This window comes from Dermacentor andersoni, chromosome 5 (genome assembly GCF_023375885.2).
Source record: "Dermacentor andersoni chromosome 5, qqDerAnde1_hic_scaffold, whole genome shotgun sequence".
NCBI lineage: Eukaryota > Metazoa > Arthropoda > Arachnida > Ixodida > Ixodidae > Dermacentor > Dermacentor andersoni.
The window spans coordinates 157,798,616-157,819,671 of NC_092818.1; the positions used below are offsets into that span (position 1 = coordinate 157,798,616).

Here is a 21,056-nt window from a genome sequence, read left to right on the forward strand (position 1 = left end):
AATCATTTGTTGTAATTCGTCTCCACTGTTGCTGAACAGGACAATGTCATCCGCAAACCGAAGTTGCTGAGATATTCGCCGTTGATCCTTACCCCTAATCTTCCCAGCCTAATAGCTTGAATACTTCTAAGCAGTGATTAGCATTAGAGAGATTGCGGCTCCTTGCCTGACCTCTTCCTTGGTAGGTAACTTTCTACTTTCCTTGTGAAGAACCAACGTAGCTGTCGAATCTTTGTATTTATTTCTCAAGATATTCAAGTGCACCTCCTGTACCCCTTGATTACGCAATGCCTCTGTGACTGCTGGTACCTCAACTGAATCAAATGCCTTTTAATGATCATTGAAAGGCTTATAGCGAAGTTGATTATACTCCGCAGATTTCTCAATTACCTGATTCATGGCATGGATGTCATCGATTGTAGAATATCCCTTCCTAAAGCCAGCCTGTTTGTTCTCTTCGATGACTGGAGCCAAGTGTTGCACTGATTCTATTGGAAATTATCTTGATGAATATTTTATAGAATACAGAAGGCAAGCTAATGGGCCTATAATTCTCAAATTCTTTAACCTCTTCATTCTTATGGATTAGTATAATGTTGGCATTCTTCCAGCTCCCTGGTATACACGAAGTCTTGAGGCATTGCGTATAAACAACAACAAGCTTATTAAGCAAGACATCGCCTCCATCCGTGATTAAATAGACTGCTATTCTTTCTTCTTTTCTCCGGGTCGTGTTTTGCAAGGCCCTTCTAACTCCATCGCAATTTATAGAAGAAGCCTCTGTATCCTGTTCGTCCCTACTTCGAATGAAGTTAGCGTGGCTGCTCCGCCAAAACCGCTATCTCATTATGGTGCACGCCGTAGCGGGAGTCTCCGGATTAATTTTGAATATCTCGGTTTCATTAATGTGCACCTAAATCTAAGTACACAGCCTCTTTCCTTTTTTTTTTTTCATTTCGCCCTTGTCGAAATAAGGCCACCGCGGCGGGGGCTTAACAGCGTAACGCCATTGCCGCTAAGCCACCGCGGCGGCTGATGACGCATATACTGTCATGTTTGGGGTCGGGCATGACATAGATGGTAGCTGGCCCATGCCATCGTCCAACTTATCCACGCTGAGGACGTTGTTGAAGGGAAGGACTGCTTCTCATCGAGAACGAGGAATATGGGTTTATTCACAGTATCTACATAAGGACGTTGCAGTTCATCAGTCTAGCATGACTGCGAGAGAAAGCATACTCAGCAGCCGCACAACAGCTGCTTATAAACACTCTGTCCTCCCTAGATCCCTAGGTGAGGTAAAAACGGCAGTTCATCGCCAATTCGTAGCGTCCAACGACATCGTAGTCGACCCGCCCTTTAGGGGGAGGGTTACACACACTTCCAGACAGGTTTTACTGACCACGCCGAGGTGAGTGGGTTCTTGGAGACACAGGGCTTGGCCCGGGCAGGCGCCTCTTCATCCCAGTGTTGGCCCCGCAGACAATGGCCACCGCGTCCGTCCATGACTTCTAAGCCCCGTGGGACGGCCGCGCAAAATATCTTCCAGGTGCTCCCCTGCTTCAAACAGCGGACACGGCGAATCCACGAACAATGCTTGGTCCGCCGAACGCGTTTAGTCATAGCGGCGCCGAGGCGGTGTAGACGCGGCGCATCGTCGTTCCTACGAAACGAGTCACCGCGGCAGGTGGTGAAGGCTTCCATGGTCGCTTCGGGGAAGCTCGCCACGCTCGCAGCTGCAGCTGGCTGAGCAAACTTTGCATGTCGGCACCTCTGCAGGCCGTCCCTAACAATACGCAGAATATTTAGCATATATAGGTATATTTAATGCCTGTACGGCCTTGAGAGTAAATAAATGAAATGAAATATTGGCCATAGCCTGCAAAACGAAAGGAGTTGCAGAAGTGGGCTTCACCTTACATGACCTGCTACCGCGGTGAAGCCAGCTTTAAAGGTGGTTATTACATACGTGCAGACATAGTGAAATAAGTGTCGAAAGCTTGCAAACGCAATTTTAAGATAGCAACATGGCTTCCCACATCTTGCTGCACGAATTGGTTGGTGTGCGCACCTTATAACGGCCCGATTTCACAGTGTCATTGTCGCGCAAATCCCTTTCGCACTACTCAGCAGCGACGAGAGAACAGGTAGCCAGCACAAGACGCAGGAAAAGTGACGTCTCCAGTTTTATTACTTCTTTCGAATGAACACCCTTGATTTGTTATGCGACACCAATGTTCGCATTATCGCTTTAAGAGCGTCTTTGTAATCTCGTGTTGTTATTTTGACGCGTATGTGACAACGCAACTTTGTTGTATGTACCACATATTCAAAAGCCAACGAGTAACCGGCGCTGTATTTGTGAGCCAATATCTCGTTATATGTATGGCAATATAAAAAAAGCCTCCGCATGATATTGTGCACTGATGAAATAAGTTTTAATCCAAATAAAATAAAATAAAGTGCGTGGCTAGGGGAGAAGTGCGCGGCTACGGAACACAGACTCCAATATACGGCTTCCAGATGCCTTATTTTCATAAATCGCTACGCTACAGCTGCGGGCGAAAGCTTCTACAACGATATGACCTGCATATATAACTAAGGATTCCATATGCACCAGCCAAATTCCTATTTCTAGTAAGTATTGCGGACACTTTTACGGCGAAGGTCTCTACAACAAATATGCCTGCACAACGAAAGAATGCAGACGTTCCCGCCGGCGGCGCTGATTTGTTGCTTTACAACGGACGCACGTGGTGGCGCCTACAGTGCACTGCGCAGCCGCCAATGAACGAAGGTGCACATAGCGCGCTCCGGTCTACACCACAACAAAGACAAGGAAAATTCAGTAATCCTCGATGCCATACAAATTTGGTTGGAGTCGCACATTCCGACGAACGCCGTGTGGAGCAGAAAATTAGCAAGAGTTATTGATTAAGTATATCTTGAATTCATTTGTTAAGCAACGATTTTTGTAGTAGTAGTAGTAGTAGTAGTAGTAGTAGTAGTAGTAGTAGTAGTAGTAGTAGTAGTAGTAGTAGTAGTAGTTGTTGTTGTTGTTGTTGTTGTCGTTGAATGCGTTTATCTTGCTCTATTGTGAGCGGTGCGGTGTGCGACTATTAAAATCAGGTAACCAGTATAACGAAGGTGTTCAGAGGTTCCAAGCGCTTCGTTACAAGGAGTTTGGCTGTTATATGAAAGAACTGCATAACGTCGGTGACGCGGGAGAGGCAGGTAATATTATATTGCTAATAGCGGTGCTATGGAAACGCTGCTTACAAGAACGCCTACCGCTGTTGATAGAGGTAAACAAGCTTGAAGGTTAACGGTCCTCTCCCCCGAAGTGATAGGTAATACCAGAGTCCTTCCATGTTTTTGGAAGGACTCTGGTAATACCTTGACTTAGCCGGGTGCAATAACCGCGCAGAAAGTATACGGCTGCTTAATAGCGCGGTGCTGGAACCGGGACATCCTATCTAAGCAAATAACTCGCGTGTACGTCGGACGTAGACGAAGTCACGAGTTGGGTCTTAGGCAAATGCCACTAGATCAAACAGCTACACTTACTTTCCGCTTTGGAAGGCAGGCGAACATGAAGAGAGCAAACAATCTTCTTCAAGAACAGGATGCCGACCGCGTGAGTGCTTTCTTTGCCTAAGCAGTAGGGGAAGATGAAGAGCAATATTAGCTTCTCTAAATCTGATGAGGAGGGGCCGGTGCCACATTTGTTACTTGCTTTACCTTTTTTCAATTGGCGATTAATTAAAACCACGAACTTTGTGAGCATTCTTTCTTTACTTACTTGACTCGTAATATAATTTTCCGGGCTGAAACAGGTAACCATTAAACGCGTATGAGATGCGGAAAACTTCTGAGAAAGGAACTCGCGATCAGTCGCACATTAGAGACTAAGCGAAGAACGGAGCTCTATTGGACTCTGTTTCTTAACCCGTCCCGAAAGGAAATAAACAGCGTTACTTTAGGAGTCAGGTTTCTGAAATAAAAGTTCAAACACCACCGGGTATTGGTCGGCAAGGAGAAGGAAGGCTGAGGCCACGACTTAGTTGTTAGTAGTCGTCATGTAGTCTGTAAGAACCACGAAACTATCGTCAGCACTTCCAGGATGCGGTGGCACTGAGGAACTCGTTGTGTGCGTACCAGTGCAGTGCACAGCGACAGTAGCATTGCAGCAACGGCGTGTCAGCGACGGACACGCTTGGCGACACGCGAACGCAAAAGCAGGGTCAGATAAAACTAAGCAAGCGAAGAAGACAAAGAAGGAAAAGAAGAAAGTCCCCCCCAAAAAAGCGAGGAAGAGGAAAGTTCTTTCACGTTCGCCACGAAATCTCGAACATGCCAGCGCGACGAAGCAGCTCACGTTGCAGACACAAGGGCAGGAGATGAGACAAGCAGAGAGAGAGAGAGCACGCACGCGGAACAAAAGAGCGAAAACTGTGCCGCCGCGCTGGCGACAGCGAAAGCGCGACAAATGTCCCGGAGCTCGTACCGCTTGTACTCCCGGCGACATCGTATGCTTCGTCGTCTTCCCTCCTTCCTCTGCGTACGCTTGCAGAGTCCACATTCTTGCGGCTACGCCAGAATGATGTCTGGCGCGTCGACAGTAAAAACGCGAATAGTCCAGCGCGCCCTAAAGACACAGCACAGGCCGAGAGAACGGAGGACGATGGGAAGGAAAAGAAAAGGAAGAAAAGCAAGTGCGCCGCTCCAGATTCAGAATACTCAGCAAAGCCAACGAACTAGTTTTGTTGGATGAGCAGACAAGACAAATGAAAGGTCGATGCAAGGACGGCACACAATGACGGCCCGCGTCACTAAAGCGCTTTCTAGTCTCCTACTGCCCGTTTTGGGATCTGAGGCGGTAATCTGTGCGAGTCAAAGCAGTTCAAAGGCTTCAGTAAACAACTAGGTCACCAGAAATTAAGCGCATAAGCGCAGGGAGCGTCTGATGAGATCGTGCGATCCTCACCGACTCGCTATGGTAACAAAGGGTCGCTTCGAAGGAGCTGCCACATAATTCGGCTCCTTCGGTGCGCGAACAATGCACTGAAGCCTCTCGCCGTTATAGAGAATCTAACTCCTTTCAAACGGCCTGTTGCCATTTTGAAAGCCTTTCACTATGAAGTGGAAATCATCATTGTTGCGCTGCAGCGCTAAGTTCACGGGTTCGCCCATGCAAAGCCGCGTGTCTTACAGAAGCGTAATCGCACAGCAAGATAGTATGTGTACGTTTATTATTATTATTAAACAGCGTTAGTGACGGCCCAAAATATGATTGAACGTTCGTGTTGGTTTCATATCGGCATTATAGGAGGAGTCCCGTGCCACTTTTGAAATCCCCCCCACACAACGAGATCATAGAACTTATATTCATCTACTGCCTTTTTGCTGATGATAAAATACAGATTTTGCGTGCCGCTTGAAGTCGACTTGAACAGATAGCGCTGACGGAAGAAAATATACTGGAACTATGGACTCAACCATAATCCGAATAGAAGGTCACTGTAGCGTTTCTGTACTTTTTATGAAGAGGACTAGTCCTTTCGACCGCTTTTTTAATGCGCGAGGAACTGTGTTGCGTGTGCGCACACATCACTTATTGCCGAAAATTCAGCCGAAAAAAACCTTCTGGACCAAACTGTAACTGAAGAGGGTGGAAGGGGACAGCAACGCGTTGACAGAGTATGGCGAAATCAACAGCCTGACTGGGTGCTTTAAGTATGTCCGCGTCACAAGAGAGGCATATGGTAGAGAGAGAGCGGGATTAACTAGACTATTATTATTATTATTATTATTATTATTATTATTATTATTACTATTATACCAGCGGGTTGTTCCCGGTGAGGCTAATCAAATTGATTGATTGATTGATTGATTGATTGATTGATTGATTGATTGATTGATTGATTGATTGATTGATTGATTGATTGACTGACTGATTGACTGACTGATTGATTGATTGATTGATTGATTGATTGATTGATTGATTTTAGGCATGGTACGTTATTTACTATCTAGAACATCGATGAGATCGTTCTTTATGCAGCACTCGGTCGGTACAAAGAACGAAGGCACGCTAACGAAATTTCTAAACGAAAGTAAGTTACGGCAAAAGCTGTGGCCGCTGATTGCCATAGAAACAGCGAAAGTAGCACAAATAGGTTTGGAGGCATATGACATTAAAACCTGTATTAGCACGTGGACACCGATCCGCGTGGTTTGAGCCACTAGGCCAGACCCAAGATTTGCTCGTTTGGAAGGTCCTACTAGGAATACAGCCATATGTTTTTCTATGGCGGTGCAATCTAGACTGCTTCGTTGAATTATTTGACGTCAAGGCGACCATAGCTCCCGACGTAGGCATGCAGGGTCGTCACACACATAACTTAGCCATAAGGTTTAGCCACGACAAGCTCAAGCATGTAAGATGCGTCAAAAATTCAGGAAACATTTATAAAGACGACTTGACGCGTCCGAATGCTGATGCATGAGCGATGGGAGTATCTATGCTGGCGTGTGTTGCCTGCTCAAAGGACAGCGATTTCCTTGCAACAGTATGGTGGCGCCATCTGTATCCACGCGGCGTGTGTTGACTTTTTTTTTTTTTCTGCCGTAGCAAACGGCGCCACCGTTCCAGTGCAGTGACATTGCGAGATGCCTGTGCGCGACCCCAGGCTCAGCCTTCATCCCTCGACGTCAAGAACCAAACTCAAAAAGACCGCGAGATAACACCCGAACTTTGCTGCCAAGGTGAGATAAGGCGTAGTGAAATCATACAACACCATCCACTACCCGTGAAGAGGGCGAACGGGTTATAAATAGGGTTCTTCGTTTATAGGAACCATCGGGTTCTATTTTTGGACCCCGAAAAGAACTTTCCAGAAGCGGATTAAACACGATTTCTGCCCGAATTTCGCTCTTTCGTAAAGGATAATAAGTAGTATAAGTGGTACAAAACTAATGAACACTATCCATCCATTGAGAGCAAGTGGGCGAGAATACATTAATAATAATAATAATAATAATTATTATTATTATTATTATTATTATTATTATTATTATTATTATTATTATTATTATTATTATTATTATTATTATTATTATTATATGTGTCGTTCTCGATTAACAGTCAAGCAGGAACAGTACGGTATATTACATTCAGCGCCATCCCGGCCTTCAGCGAACAAAAGCTTGCTTTTCTTTTTCTTTTGTTTTTTGATAGCCAAGTTTAAGTGGATACGAAAACGGCACACTGCATCGCATTGATCGCAGGTAGCATAATGTAAACAACGGTAATGCCCTAGGAAGCAAATTAACGCAACACTGACGCTGTCAATCGCGAACGGCAGCTGTGACGTTGAGACGATGTTTATCTAACAAGCTTACGTTCAAACAATGGTGACTAATTTGTATTCTTGGTATTCCGCTATCTTGTTGTAAGAGAGCGCATTGGGACCCAGTAAAACAGGACGACAACAGACAAGGACGAAAAGGCCGCCAGGTTTAAGATAGACAGAGAAATGCTGCCAATGCATGTGTTATATTTACGTGACCAAGCGCTTGTAACATAAGGTGGGAAAAAATACCCGCCGCGGTTGCTTAGTGGCTATGGTGTTGGGCTGCTAAGCACGAGGTCGTGGGATCGAATCCCGGCCACGGCAGCCGCATTTCGATGGGGGCGAAATGCGAAAACACCCGTGTGTTTAGATTTAGGTGCACGTTAAAGAACCCCAGGTGGTCCAAATTACCCGAGTCCCTCCGCTATGACGTGCCTCATAAACAGATCGTGGTTTTGGCACGTAAAACCGCATAATCTAATCAAAAGGAAAGCGATCCCACCTCCTCCGAAGCACGTCCTTGTGGACTGCTCCTTGTACTTTCTTCTTGGGTTAAAAATGTGCTGAGAACAATGCAAAGAACGGATCGCCAAACCCGCGCCTGTTTGTTGTTAACGTGGATTTTTTAAAATGTAAAATAATGCGTGACAACGAAGATTTGCAGAGATGAGTTCGTCACATAACTTTCCATTACATATTGACGTGAGTGATTTCGCCTGTTTAAGTAGAACGTTTGTGTCTGAAAGAAGGTCATTGCTTCCTGTAATTGTTTTTATAATTCAACCAGAAAAATCCCTAACTATACTGCCGGGCAACAAAACCCGTTTTCCTCTAAACAGAGCACCCGGTTTTTACCTCCCAAATTTCGTATATATATATATATATATATATATATATATATATATATATATATATATATATATATATATATATATAGAGAGAGAGAGAGAGAGAGAGAGAGAGAGAGAGAGAGAGAGAGAGAATCCGAGAACGAAGGACCCCAGTTATAAACGGCTATCCGGTTGGCCTGACGTGGGTCAAACTCCGCTATGCCGCAATGACATATATCAGTTGCATCCGGCAGTCTGCAAAAGAGATCGAGAAAAACCGTTCCTACGATAAAAATATTAGCTCGATCATTTGTTCAATGATTCAACTCAATGTGGCACGTCAAAGCCATGTCACGTGCGAGGCGGACCCTTTCATGTAAGGAACGAGTGCTCCAAGCGGGCTAAGCACCAATGTGGCTATTACATATATGGCAACCTCTCATGAGATTACATGATTTAGGGGCGCAAGTAGGCAACAAACGAAGCTACGCAGTACAGCAGAGGGTCCATGGCGTCATGGTTCACGCAGTATTCATAGCATATACTATTAAGCCGCCACTGTTCAAGTTTGTCGCCAAGACTTCAAGGCAGGACACATTATGCGTCTAATTATGGGTGTTTTATAAATACCAAACACATTAACGAGAGAGCCCTGAATGCCGATCGGTAATTACACACGATGACGCAGAAAGACGCCAAATATCGGGTAACCACACACCACACAGCAAACAGAAGAGGCAAGTGCCAAGTTATCCGTCAAATTTGCGCGGCTGTCGTTTCCAACAGCTGCCCCAAAGACGCCAGCAGTGAAAACGGAGAGGAAGGCGGCAGCTGGCTCGCAATCGTTTCAATTATACAGCACACAGGCAAATGCGCTCGTGAGCAAGTCAGACAACACGAGCGCCAATGTCCCACGCCCGAAGCAGCGCACGCATTTCCCGGCCAAACTCCTTCCAAGCTGCCCCGGCCGAGCCCCTCGCGGACTTCATCGAGGAAGGGAGCACAGCCGGAGCCGGGGCCTGGAAGTAAGCCAACGCTGGTCGCGTTACAAAAGAGCGCGAGATCTCGGCGCTCACGCCGCAATTACGGCACTTTCCCCTTGGACGCGACACCCCAAGCGAGACGGCCGGGCCGCGTATGTGGAGCAAGGAGCGCGTGCTCACACAAACGCGCACACACGCGCACACACACACACACACACACACACACACACACACACACACACACACACACACACACACACACACACACACACACACACACACACACACATTCACTCACTCACTCAAGCACATTAATACCCGCACACATGCACACACACACACACTCGCTCACGTACACAGAAACTCACACACACGTGCAAACACAACCTAGTGCACGTAACCACGCACAAGGAGAGAAAGAAATAAGTGTGTGTGTGTGTGGAAGGGGCGGGAGGGATTGCGCCAAGGAGGCCGCAGGGGACTCTGGCGGGGTCACCGCGGGGCTACGGAGACTGTCGCCTCGGGCGACGGCCAGAACGCAAGCTCTGATCCGCGCACATATGAGATGCAGAACGGTGCGCGCGTATACGCGCCGACGCAGCGACGCGTACGGCTCATGCGCAAGACGGCGAAGGCCGCGGCGGGTCGCATAACAGGCGAACGAGGGTTATTTGCAACCCGCGATAAGAGCATGCGTCCATTAGACGCCAGGCGGCCTGCCGCTGAGGAGAGAACGCCGGGGCAAGGCCGGAATAAAGAGCTCAGCGCCCGAGGTGTTGTTACGTGTGCCGCTGCCATCAAGTGCGCCTGCAGAGAGCTCAGCGCTCGCGCGTTGGGAACACCTACCTGGCAAAGAAGCGCGCGACCGTTTAAGCACCGAGGAAGCGGCCGAGCAGGCTGTGCCTATAGAAATAACGCGCAGTATGCGTTGAAGACAAAGAGCACCACATGAAGAGTAGCCGTTGCATTCCTGTGCCCCCCCCCCCCCCCCAAAGAAGGACGAAGCCACGCAAAGCGTTACACGTGCGCTCCCGTCGAAATGCAGCTGCACAGCAAACTGCAGGAGTGCATACGACTCTCTAGACCTCAATCTTTCCACTGTAACCCACGCATGACAGAGCAGAACAGATTCTTCAAACAAATGTGGAAGAAGGAAACGGATGGATGCTGGGAAGTGGGACGGAACGCGTTTAGGATCGCTATACACTGCTTAATCTTGCCCGTTGCACTAGAATATTAAGAATTACAGTATCTAGCCATCGATGAAGATGATAGCAAGGGCGAAATATAAACAAGAGGTGCGTGTTCAGTTTCAGTAAAATAAAGAGTAATTCAAGAGTCGAGCGCATAAGAACTTGCCCCATACTAGTAATATTGCTACGGAACGGTATTTGCGATGACAAAGAGGCGGGCAGGGTGAAGACGACGACGACGATTAGAGGCTAGCGCGGGCTGCTGCCTCTTGGCCAAGTGCAGCGTATTTCCTTGTAAATATACTTTACTGCGTCTGCGTCTACCTACGTAACAACATGAATTTATTTACTTAAGGAGATATTAGTCATTCAGCGCATCTCAAAGGTGAAACACGCACTCGGAGACAAAAGAGCCACACGGGCGAGCCAGGCGAGCCGTCAATCATCATAGGTCTAGGAAAACAAGAGAAAGCAAAACCTGTCGATTCTCAATTGTGACATCAAGCACGCAGTCGGTGTGGGCATCGACGTAACTGCCGCTCGTGTATTGGACACGGACGCTTTAAGTCAAGCCGCTGTACAACATACACTGCCACTGCGCCCGACCCAGAAGAGCTTCCACTCGTGACAACATTTTAGCGACTCCACGCGACGACAAACCGACGCACGGGTGTCACTCTGCGAGAGAAGGACGCTCGAGAGTCGTTGATCCGAGTTTCTCTCTCTCTCCTTCGCCAGTAGGCGCATGGCAGCACGAATCAAGGATGCTTGTAGGCAGCATCTTCAAGCTTTTCTTCTTTTGCACCACCGGTCCTCGATGCGCGCGCGCAAGGCGGTAGACGGGTGACCAGAAAAACGAGCCGAAACGCACCGGTTCCCGCATTGGAGCGAGTCAAAACTTTTTTAAAGAAAGAAAGAAAGAAACAAAGAAAGAAGGCAGAACATGCGACGCGACGCGCGCTGCCAGCACACCGCGCGCGACCGTTGCATATACGTTGGCGCAACAAAGGGCTGCGTACACCCGCACCTCCTGCTTCCTCTACGAACACCACCTCCTGCTTCAATCCACTTCTTTTTTTTTTCTTTTTGCTTCCCTATCCGACAAAGACGACAAACTATGGAGGAGTGTGTTCGCGAGCGGCCGTGTGCGGAGACGTGCAGAGGAGCGAACTGGGCACGGCACGCCCGAGGGGCTATTCAGGAGCGCACGCAGCCGACCAAGAACGAGCGGGCCGCGGGGCGAGACGACGACGGGCCCTTTTATGCGCCAAGCATCAGCCGAAAAAAAAAGAAACTTCAATCATAAAATCGGATCCAAACTTATTCTCCCGAGCAAAGAAAAACACGGGACTAGTTGCGGAAGAATCGAGCCGGCTCCCAAACACGAACGACGGGTCGGTCCCGCGCGTATGGGAAGGGTACAAGGGTGCGCATCGGGTTGCGCAACCACGTAAGCGCCCCCTCTAAGTTATGCAAGCGTCATACGCCGCACGCGAACGCAGCCGCGCCGCAAAGCTTTGTCCGTGTTCGGGCGACCGGTACGTGGGCTCTGACCCGACCCGTCCACATCCATTAGCCTCAAAGTGCATTATATGAGGGTCTCTGGCGTTGAACGAGGCATGCACTCGTATACTGCCTGTGTACAGTACCTACACTGCCACTTTTCGCGAAGTCGCATACTGTTGCACACGCCACACTAGCCGGACTCGTATTATAACCCTAGCAGTCCAATGGCTCTACAGGTTGGCAGGAACTCCCGTCCTCACACTCGACAGCTACAACGGCGACTATATATATAGCGTCAGATAGCGCCAGACGCTCGCAATATAGGCGGTCCCACCACAGTGATTATAGCAGTTCTCACGCACTCAGCTGCCTGGGAACTGTCTTGAAGAGGTGTACTTTTTCAGGGGGATTCTTGAAGCAGTACACCACACATGTCGTAAAGGGGTGCACGCACCTCTTCTGGCGGTCGCTCCCACTAGGAGGTAACCGCGGGAACTTGAAAAAGTACAATGTAAATGTAAATATCGGTTTTTCCCGCGGATCAAGTTAAATTACGGCCTTTTCTTCCAGCCAAACTCAGAATCCCCTCCTTAGTCGCCGCAACCCTCTATAAATCTAAAGCGAAAATTTCTTTGATCACCCTCGCGGGGTTTGTCCTGTCGTCGTGCGTCTCGCACACTAAACTAGGCTAATCCCGGAGACAGGGTAATGGTAAAGTGGACCAATACTGGAGACTGTCATCAAATGTAGTGAGTTGGTCGGACGATTGTGACACCAGTCCACAATATCTGCCCTGGCACTCGTTTTAATGTGGTTCGTAATGCAAGCCGATACTGGAGGCAGGGCAATGAAACGCGTGTATGGACCCTGACAATGCTAAAGCAAAACAGCCGCATGCGGGCCCATATCTTCTATGCCACATTCACTGGTTTTGGCCTCAGTATTTCGCAGAGTTAATGTACCGAAGGGTTTCTAGCATAGCTGAGGTGCGGAGAGGGAAAGCATGAAGAACCGCTGTGAAGTCAGCGTGGATGTGTTTCAAGAGGAGGCACTTGTTTCGTGGTGCTGGTTTACACGTCGCAAACGGCGTATGTATAGGTGTCCGTCTCTCTCGCTCTCTCTCTCTCTTTCTCTCTCTCTGTTGTGTGCGTGTGTGTTGCGTGTGCGTGCGTGCGTGCGTGCGTGCGTGCGTGCGTGCGTGCGTGCGTGCGTGCGTGCGCGCACTGCACTGCACTGCACTGCTCGTCAGTCTAGCCGCACGGCACGACGACACGGTATCGCCATACGCCGCGCTTTATATGCAAACGATGGCGCCCTGCTGTACATTATTAGCGAGAGCGAATTCAACGTTCTACATTCGCGTTCATGTATGCGAACGCGGCTTAGGGTATAAAGCCGCGTACAATTATGTGCAACCATATCATGCCACGGACCCGATCTTCGATAAAATGTGCCAAAATGGCGAAACCGCTCAAACGCAAGGGACAAGCCTTTTGATACAAAAAGGAGAGCGCGCGACAAAAACAACCAGGCCACCTGCATGACCCCTATAGCGCGGGGCATCGCGTCGCGCTTTCGCTGACGTCACAGCAGGTTTTTCTCGCCGGTAAAAAAAAAGACCAAGACGACCGATGGGGCGGGCGACGATGCACGCGAAAGCGCGATCAGCGGCGAGCACACACAGCTGATCAGAAAGATCTGGAAAAAGGAGGCATTGCCAGGAAGAAGAGGGAGTTATACGGGTGCCAGGGAAGCCAACGACAGCAGCCAGCCAGCATGCAAGCCCTCTTCTCGACGGTATACATCGCGATGGCTTCTCCGGTTCTTGGAAACGCGCACTCCTCGTCCCAGCGCCACGCGCGCACGTCACGTCGCCCTGACCTTACAGAGAAGTAGAAAACCGTAAGCGCGCGCGCGCAGCTCGTTTCGGGTACAGCGAGTCGCGTACGCAAGTACAAGGACCAACAAGCGTGGACCAAGAAGAAGAAGCAACTAGAGACGCAGATAAGGAAGGTACAAGACATCAGAATCGGGTCGGACGCCTTGTTCCGCGGAACGAGAGACCGGCAGCGAGGAAAAGGCCACGGCAGGTCGAATAAGCCTAGCGCACACGCAGCAAGTGCGAGCTCCTTTTCGATCAGAAAAAAAAAAAGAAAGAACCAAGGAAAGAAAGCTGGCCGCCAGCGCGCTTTCTTTGCTTCCTTTGCGGCGTGTAACGTTCTTCGGGCGCCGCACGACACGCAGAAAGGCGGGCGAAGATACGCGACGTACAACACGCGCCGAACTGGGCGAATACGCGATCTAATGCGCTCGTTCGTTCGGCTTGGCACCGCGCAGCTATACATGTGCACGCTCGTCTGTCGACCCCGTGCATCGCCCACAGGGCCGAGTTCGCTGCCTGTCGCGCCGCGTACACCAGCAAAATGGGAACACACATATGTTTGAAATTTCGGTTTTAAGGAGACCAGTTTGTGGTTGTTCCTTTTATCCATGGAGCCCGCTATTTCTTGTTCTTTATCCCACATAAGGGGTGAACGAGGAGCAGCGTTGCTTGGAAGCCAAGGCCCCGCTTGAAACAGAGCGGTAGCGTCAGAGCTAAGAAACCGCATGAAAGCAAGGAAACAAGTTAACGTAAGCAAGCAAGACAAATGCGCTGATGAGGCCGTGCGCAACGGGTACAAAGTGCGATTTGACGCCGCGTTGACCCCGATGCTGCTCGCAAGGATAGAAGGCAAGGAGCAAAAATAAAAATCAAATAAAAGCCAAGAGCTAGGCGGTGGGTCGGTAGAAAGCAAAAACGCTTTTACGGGGTAAGCGGTGATTTACGGTCACTTGACGCCGGTTTCGTCTGTGGAGTAGACAACCGTCCGTACTTACGTACACAGTGAAACGAAGGTCCACTAGTGCACCGAGCCAACAGTGTCACGTCCTTACGGGTGTTCGCAATTTGTCTGCTACATGCGGCAACCAGTTCTCCCCGCTTTTCTTTCTTTTATTCGTCGCGGATAACTTTTAATGGCATCACGGAAGAGTCGTTCCGAACGCTCCGCCAGCTCTCTAAGGCAGTGGACAGAATTCAGACTCTGTTTCAATCATAATTGGGCCGTAGAACCGTGACAATTATTCAGGTTTTATTTTACATGCTGTCACGGAGCCGGGTACGTCCACAAGTGAACCGTAGTTGCGGCTTTACACGACCCCTGTGGTGCGGCGAGAGCGCCCACCAAATGACCTATGGACTGTGCAATAAATGTCGCAAGCAAAAACAAGGTTTAATGCCCTCACCCTCCCTGAGGGCCACTGAAAAGTAAAGTTGACTTCTCGTTTGCGAGCGTACGTTTGCAGTTGTCCCACAAAGTTCACTTCCACTTTGCGACCATTAGTTCCTTGCAGTGCACATAAATTTGCCGAATTTTAAAGGCCAACTATAAAGAAATTCCAATTCGACTAAAGCGGTTATAAATAAGTATAGTATATATCATTCAAGTGATCCAACAGTGGTCGAATAAGGAATGTCGCGAGGGCCAACGTTTCGACAAATGAACTTGTCTGTCCTGACGGAGAGAAGTTCCCTTGTTGCGAAACGCTGGCTATATAGCGGACCTCCTCGTTCGAACACTTTTGATCACTTCAAACCTGCATCTCGTAAGATTCTGCCTGGCGTGCATAATACCATAGAAGTAACCTTCGCAGAGCTGCAGGGCTGGCAGTTGTCATTGTTTCGTATTAACAGACTTGAAACAGGACTCAAGCAGACGCACGCCACGTACTGCTGATTGGTCAGTGGGCGCGACGCAAATCTCATACCGTGGTCTTCGAGACTGACAGCGCGCCTCGGGCGCCGCCTAATATCGAAGGCTATGCAGAAGAGACGCGCTGGTTCTCAACTTTCCGGGCGCTGCGTCATTTCCGGCAAACAATAAAGGCTGCGCTTTTTTTCTTTCATAGTTTCGGTTTTCAAGGTTTCATAGTCTTGCGTGGTTTTCGTGACGCATCCACTCGTATTTCAAACGTCAAATTTGGCACGGAAGTTGCTCTATGTCTGAACCATCCGAATCTACGCCTCTTACGTCGTGCGAAATTTCGTTGCAGTTGGCCTTCTAAGAAGCAGCAAGAGCAGGCGCCACGCTGCAAGTTAACGAAGGCATTCGACAAATGCCTCCACGCCTGTCGCTACGAAGCAGCGGCAATACTCTACCTGAAATAAATAGCTCACAGATAGAATTCAAGCAAAGTATGCAACACTTCTTGCACTGGCTTTTACTAATGCATACAAGGAAAAAATAAATTTCACGAGACATTAGGTGCCATATTTCCCGTTTCGCCAATTTGAGGGGGCACTGTCCATGCACGCCTTATAATTCAGAAACGCGCCCTGTTGAAGTAGACTAAGCCTGCAAAGAAAATCGGGTAGGAACCTTTTCAATCAAATGTGACGTCACAGAGTATATTAGCGTATAGTCTTAGCGTTCCAGTCTTACAGTATGAGAAAACTTCGCACGCTTTCGGGATAATCCTGTCACCAAACAACAGGTAGCTTTTCAAGTCCCCAATGAGCTCTGCGTAAGCAAAAACCAAACACCTTTGTATACCCTTTCGTGTTCTTTCGTACCCTCTTTTAGATTTTCTACTTTCTTTCACCCCATTTGTACGCCTACAGCGTTCCCCAACTCCATTGGGTCTGAAATTTCCCTATCGTCATCATGAGTGCCTTTCCTTGGTTTAACGCTGCGTGCCTGGTTCTTTCGGTCAGCAACGGCATGCGCGTACACCAGCGTGACAGAGTTCTTGAGAGGGAAATAGCGAACGCGTATTGTTAAAAAAAAAAGGAAATGTGTAGGAAAGATAGATGACGACTACTTTTTGGGAAGTACACAAATAAGGCCCAAGCGATGTAAGGCTTTTTCTTTCTTCCCCCCCCCCCCCTCTTTTTTAGAGCGCACCCATTGCCGAAGCCGTTTTCGCATCTGTGCATGCTCAGTCAATGGCAAGCGGTAGCGGTAATGGTAGAATGGTAACGCTATGCTGGTAACATGTACGCATACGACAACGTAGCTCTGATGCCTTCACTTCAGTACAGGCCGGACTTCTGCCCGGCAAAATCCTATGGCACGAGTCGCAAGCCCATTCCGCACTGCAGATGCAAAGCAAATCAAAGCACGCGCTCTTCGCGCTTCCGAGCGCGCGTTCCTGGGCAGTCCGCCGAGCGCCGCGGCCTGCGCGCGGCCGTCTCTTCTCGGAAATTTCGATACGCACTGTGTCGAACATGTCGTCGGATTCCACAAAAACTTCGCGAGACAACGGTGTGTCGACAGAGGAAGTGCAGCAGGCGCAATACTCACCTCGATGCGCTAGGAGAGTCGACCCCTCGTCCTCAAGATGAGTCCATGGGAATAAGACTGGTCGGTGTGCGCAATCTGGTGCGCCGCTGGGACTGCCGACACTTGCAGCCGGTATCCAACGTCATGCTTCTTGGTCCCCACCTGCGAGTCAGCGAGCAAACGAAAGGAAAGATCGTTTATTCGTCCACATCTCCGACGGTGTCGCGTACAAGGATTCCATAAATTGTGTACAAATGGGTTCCACGTAACGTCGTATGATTCGTGTTCTTTTAGGGGGAGGGGGGGGGGAATAAGTGTGGGGCCTTTTAGTGAAACCTGTAAGCTCTGACTGTAAGCAGGGGATTCAAGAGGCGGTCGATTCCGAGCCGACGCATTGGCTGTACGATCATGAAGGCATATATAAAGCGTAATAAACAAAGTCACCAGAACGTCTGAATCCACAAGCACGAAGATCAGACAAATCCATGTGCTTCCCATCATTCCCATGGCGGGTCAACAACTGCAGCGCCAGAGTTCCCTCTGGTATATTGTAGGAAACTGTATGATCCAAATACTGCGAGGCGAGAGGAGCAGCGCAGGCCGGCACAGCCTCTGGTGCGCGCTTTACACGAAGTCCCGAATACAAGGAATACAAGGACAACGAATACAACGAATACAAGGACGCACGCCGCCTATACCGCCCACAATGGAGTAACATACACAGGCTACGGCTTGTAACGTTTCTTCTTTTATCGCTGCTACTGGGAGATAGCAGCGACAGCCACATTCAGCGATGCGGTTCTCCACCCTCTGAGCGAATAGCAGCGACTCGCGATGACAAACGGCGCGGAATGTTTCGCGTCGCGCTGCCTGCGCGCGCAACGTCATAAGACACCACTGCCAAAGGTTAAACGTTCTCAATGTGGCACAGAGGCGACGGTGCCATTATTTCGAATGACCTACAGCTTAACGGTTTCCTAAACGCTGCGGACAATGTGAGTTGCGACTGCAGCCAGCTTATCAGTCCTCCATCCGGGACACAATGGCGCTGCCTTCCATTAAGGCGATGAAAGCAGATTGAGATAGAGCCACATATCAAAAGGCAGCCATTTTTCGATGCCGTGCAGGGAAGGCTCCTGCACCAGGCATGGGCCAGAGCACGCACCAACCCGTAGCGGCGGCTCGGTGGGTACGACGCTGCGATGCTGAGCGCGAGGTCATGGGTCCGATTCCGCGACCACGGCGGCCGCTTTTCGATGGCGGTTGAATGCAAAAACACTTGAGTAACGGCCTTTCGATGCACCTTAAAGAACCCCACGTTGTCAAAATTACACCGGCGTCATCTTTCTAGAATTTGTATGTGTTGCTTGTTTGTGGCATATGTGTGTGCATATTTTCGGGTAAATGGGCTTTTCTCAACTGTGTGCTGGGATGGACAGCCGGCTCTAATGTAGCCTACCTTCCCATCCATGCACAGTTAATAAACAACAACGACAACACTACAGCGTTCCTCATAGAGCCGTCTGCAGGTCGTTGAACCCCACAATTAAGCATGTGCCAAGACGCGACAGCCATCAGCACGACTGACTGAACGAGCCAAACGATAACGACGAACGCGAACCAGTCAATAAAACACTTTAATAACTAATCAGCAAACGTATAATGTTTTCAGCAATAATAGCAATAGTCATTAATACATGCCTTCGGGCATCTTTACTTGAGGAGAAATGCATGAAGTATAGAGCAGCACACATATCTGCGGTGCACAGGTGCTGCACCGCGTATCCATTGTGTAATGTGTAGTCTATCATAATGAGCAAGCGCTGATGCGCAGCCTAACGCATTTGCTGCATGCATGTCTACAAGATACGCATCACTTCACAGACTGCTGCTTTTGAATCTCCCACGCCTGCAATGATTCGTGGCCTCCGCTATTATTTTTGGCCACAGTGTGGCCCGTTACTATCTCACCTCCCTACACGTGGTTGGCGACTAAAACGTAATAACGTTCAAATTAGCTAAGTACAAAACATGGAAAGGATCGCAAAATTGTTTGCATTGTTTTCTTTTTCTCGACAAATCAGGCAAGTGCTACAGCTAAGCATGGCACAGAACGAAAAACACGACACCTTGACTCCCTGCACAATACTTGATCACGAAGTGCTAAAGATGGGCAGCTTTTGCTTAGACTTGCAGATATCGTGCAATGGAGTCTATCCAAAAGAATGATAAAAACAATGATAAAGTCAAAAGATTCCGTTATTATATATATACCCGGTACCCCCTGGTCACAAATTTTTCACACCCGCCGTGGTTGCTCAGTGGCTATGGTGTTGGGCTGCTGAGCACGAGGTCACGGGTTCGAATCCCGGCCACGGCGGCCGCATTTCGATGGGGGCAAAATGCGAAACCACCCGTGTACTTAGATTTAGGTGCACGTTAAAAAACTCCAGGTGGTCGAAATTTTCGGAGTCCTCCACTACGGCGTGCCTCATAATCAGAAAGTGGTTTTGGCACGTGAAACCCCATAATCTAATTTTTTAAACAAATTTTTCAGTCAATTAGGAGTGTCTGAGTCTCATACAACACGTTTTCCTAGGTTTACCACAGAACACCAGAATCCAGTTCCGCAACAGAATACTTCAAAGAAAGAAAGAAAAAAAAAGGAAAGATTGAATTCGAACAGCAAGCAGTGAAACAATGACCTCTTCTTGGAAGGCACCGTCTCGACGACTAGCCTGACAACTCTATGAGCTGAAACTTCGAGGCAATCGTTCCCCTGACGCCCGTACAATGTAAAGGAAGCGCGTTACGGTTTTACTCTGCAGCTTCAACATGCCACCCACAACGCGCACTCGGCGTGGGCGAAAACACGGACGACCGACCTCAACAACAGGAAGCACGCGCGGAGGAAGGTCGGCGAAGCGACAAGAGAACAAAAGGCCCACCAACCCACACGTGCCGATCAGCGTGAACTCGTCCAACGGCGTCTCTCGGCAGTCAAGTAGGTACGACCCAGCCGATCCTCAAAGTGCCGACGATGTCGTAGGCGTCGCCGCTCGGTCGAGAACACACACGGCCGCCGCACGAAACCAACACGAAGATGCGCGCGCACTGGTAACCACACAGCCGATCAGACACCGACACCAGCCACAACGGCACACACCGGCACCCGCACTGAGGAAACTCCTACCGGCGACCAGGGAGCTTGCGGGCGAACCGGCGGTCAAGTTTAGAGACCTGGAGCGCTCGAACACTTGGGTCACGAAGCCGAGGAAAGGGAGGACGCGGGGCGGCACAGCGGACGCGGACGGACAAAAAGGAGCAGACGACGCGACACGCACACGTCAAGGAATCGAGGAGAGAGAGAGAGACGCAGTCGACGCGGCGGTGCGCAGTAGCGGGTCCGCTTGCCGCGGCGCTCACACAAACGATGGCACGACGAGAGCGCTGCGAGAGAGCACCCCCATTCGAGTGCGGAGGAGCGAAAGAGAGGCTGCTCCGAGGGAACACAGCCGCAAAAGGGTGCAGTGGGGGAGGAGAGACGCGGAGGAGCGGGCGGAGAGCGGTCCGTCGTGGCGCAATCGGGGGACCCGATCGGCATCCTCGTCGACTCGGATCGCCCCCATGGGCGCGCGAGCGCGCTCGTCGTCTCCCGACAATATGTGCGGCTGACCTGCTCTCATAACCCTCACCCCGCGCCGAAACGCTCCGCGGGGGGTGCGCGGCGCAACAGGGCGGACTCGTGCTGGGGAGGCTTTGGGCACCGACTCGGCCCGCTACGCGGACGGACGGGCGGCCCAGCTCGAGCGCCCGCTCCCTGATGTGACCGTCGCGATGCGTTCGTTGTGTATATGTATACACATCA

General features: G+C 49.6%; 1 protein-coding gene across 2 annotated transcripts in view; it reads right to left on the reverse strand.

The window, feature by feature from the left end:
• Positions 1–21,056, reverse strand: part of CdGAPr (GTPase-activating protein CdGAPr) — a 269,494-nt gene that overhangs the window by 160,398 nt on the left and 88,040 nt on the right. The window contains exons 1-2 of one of the 2 annotated variants that reach the window (XM_050178972.3): positions 20,141–20,449; positions 17,210–17,350 (exon numbers count right to left, since the gene is read on the reverse strand). The gene's annotated coding sequence lies outside the window, so the exon portion shown is untranslated. Of the gene's footprint in view, positions 1–17,209; positions 17,351–20,140; positions 20,450–21,056 lie in introns of those variants that run through there. The other variant, XM_050178971.3, reaches the window with a different exon arrangement.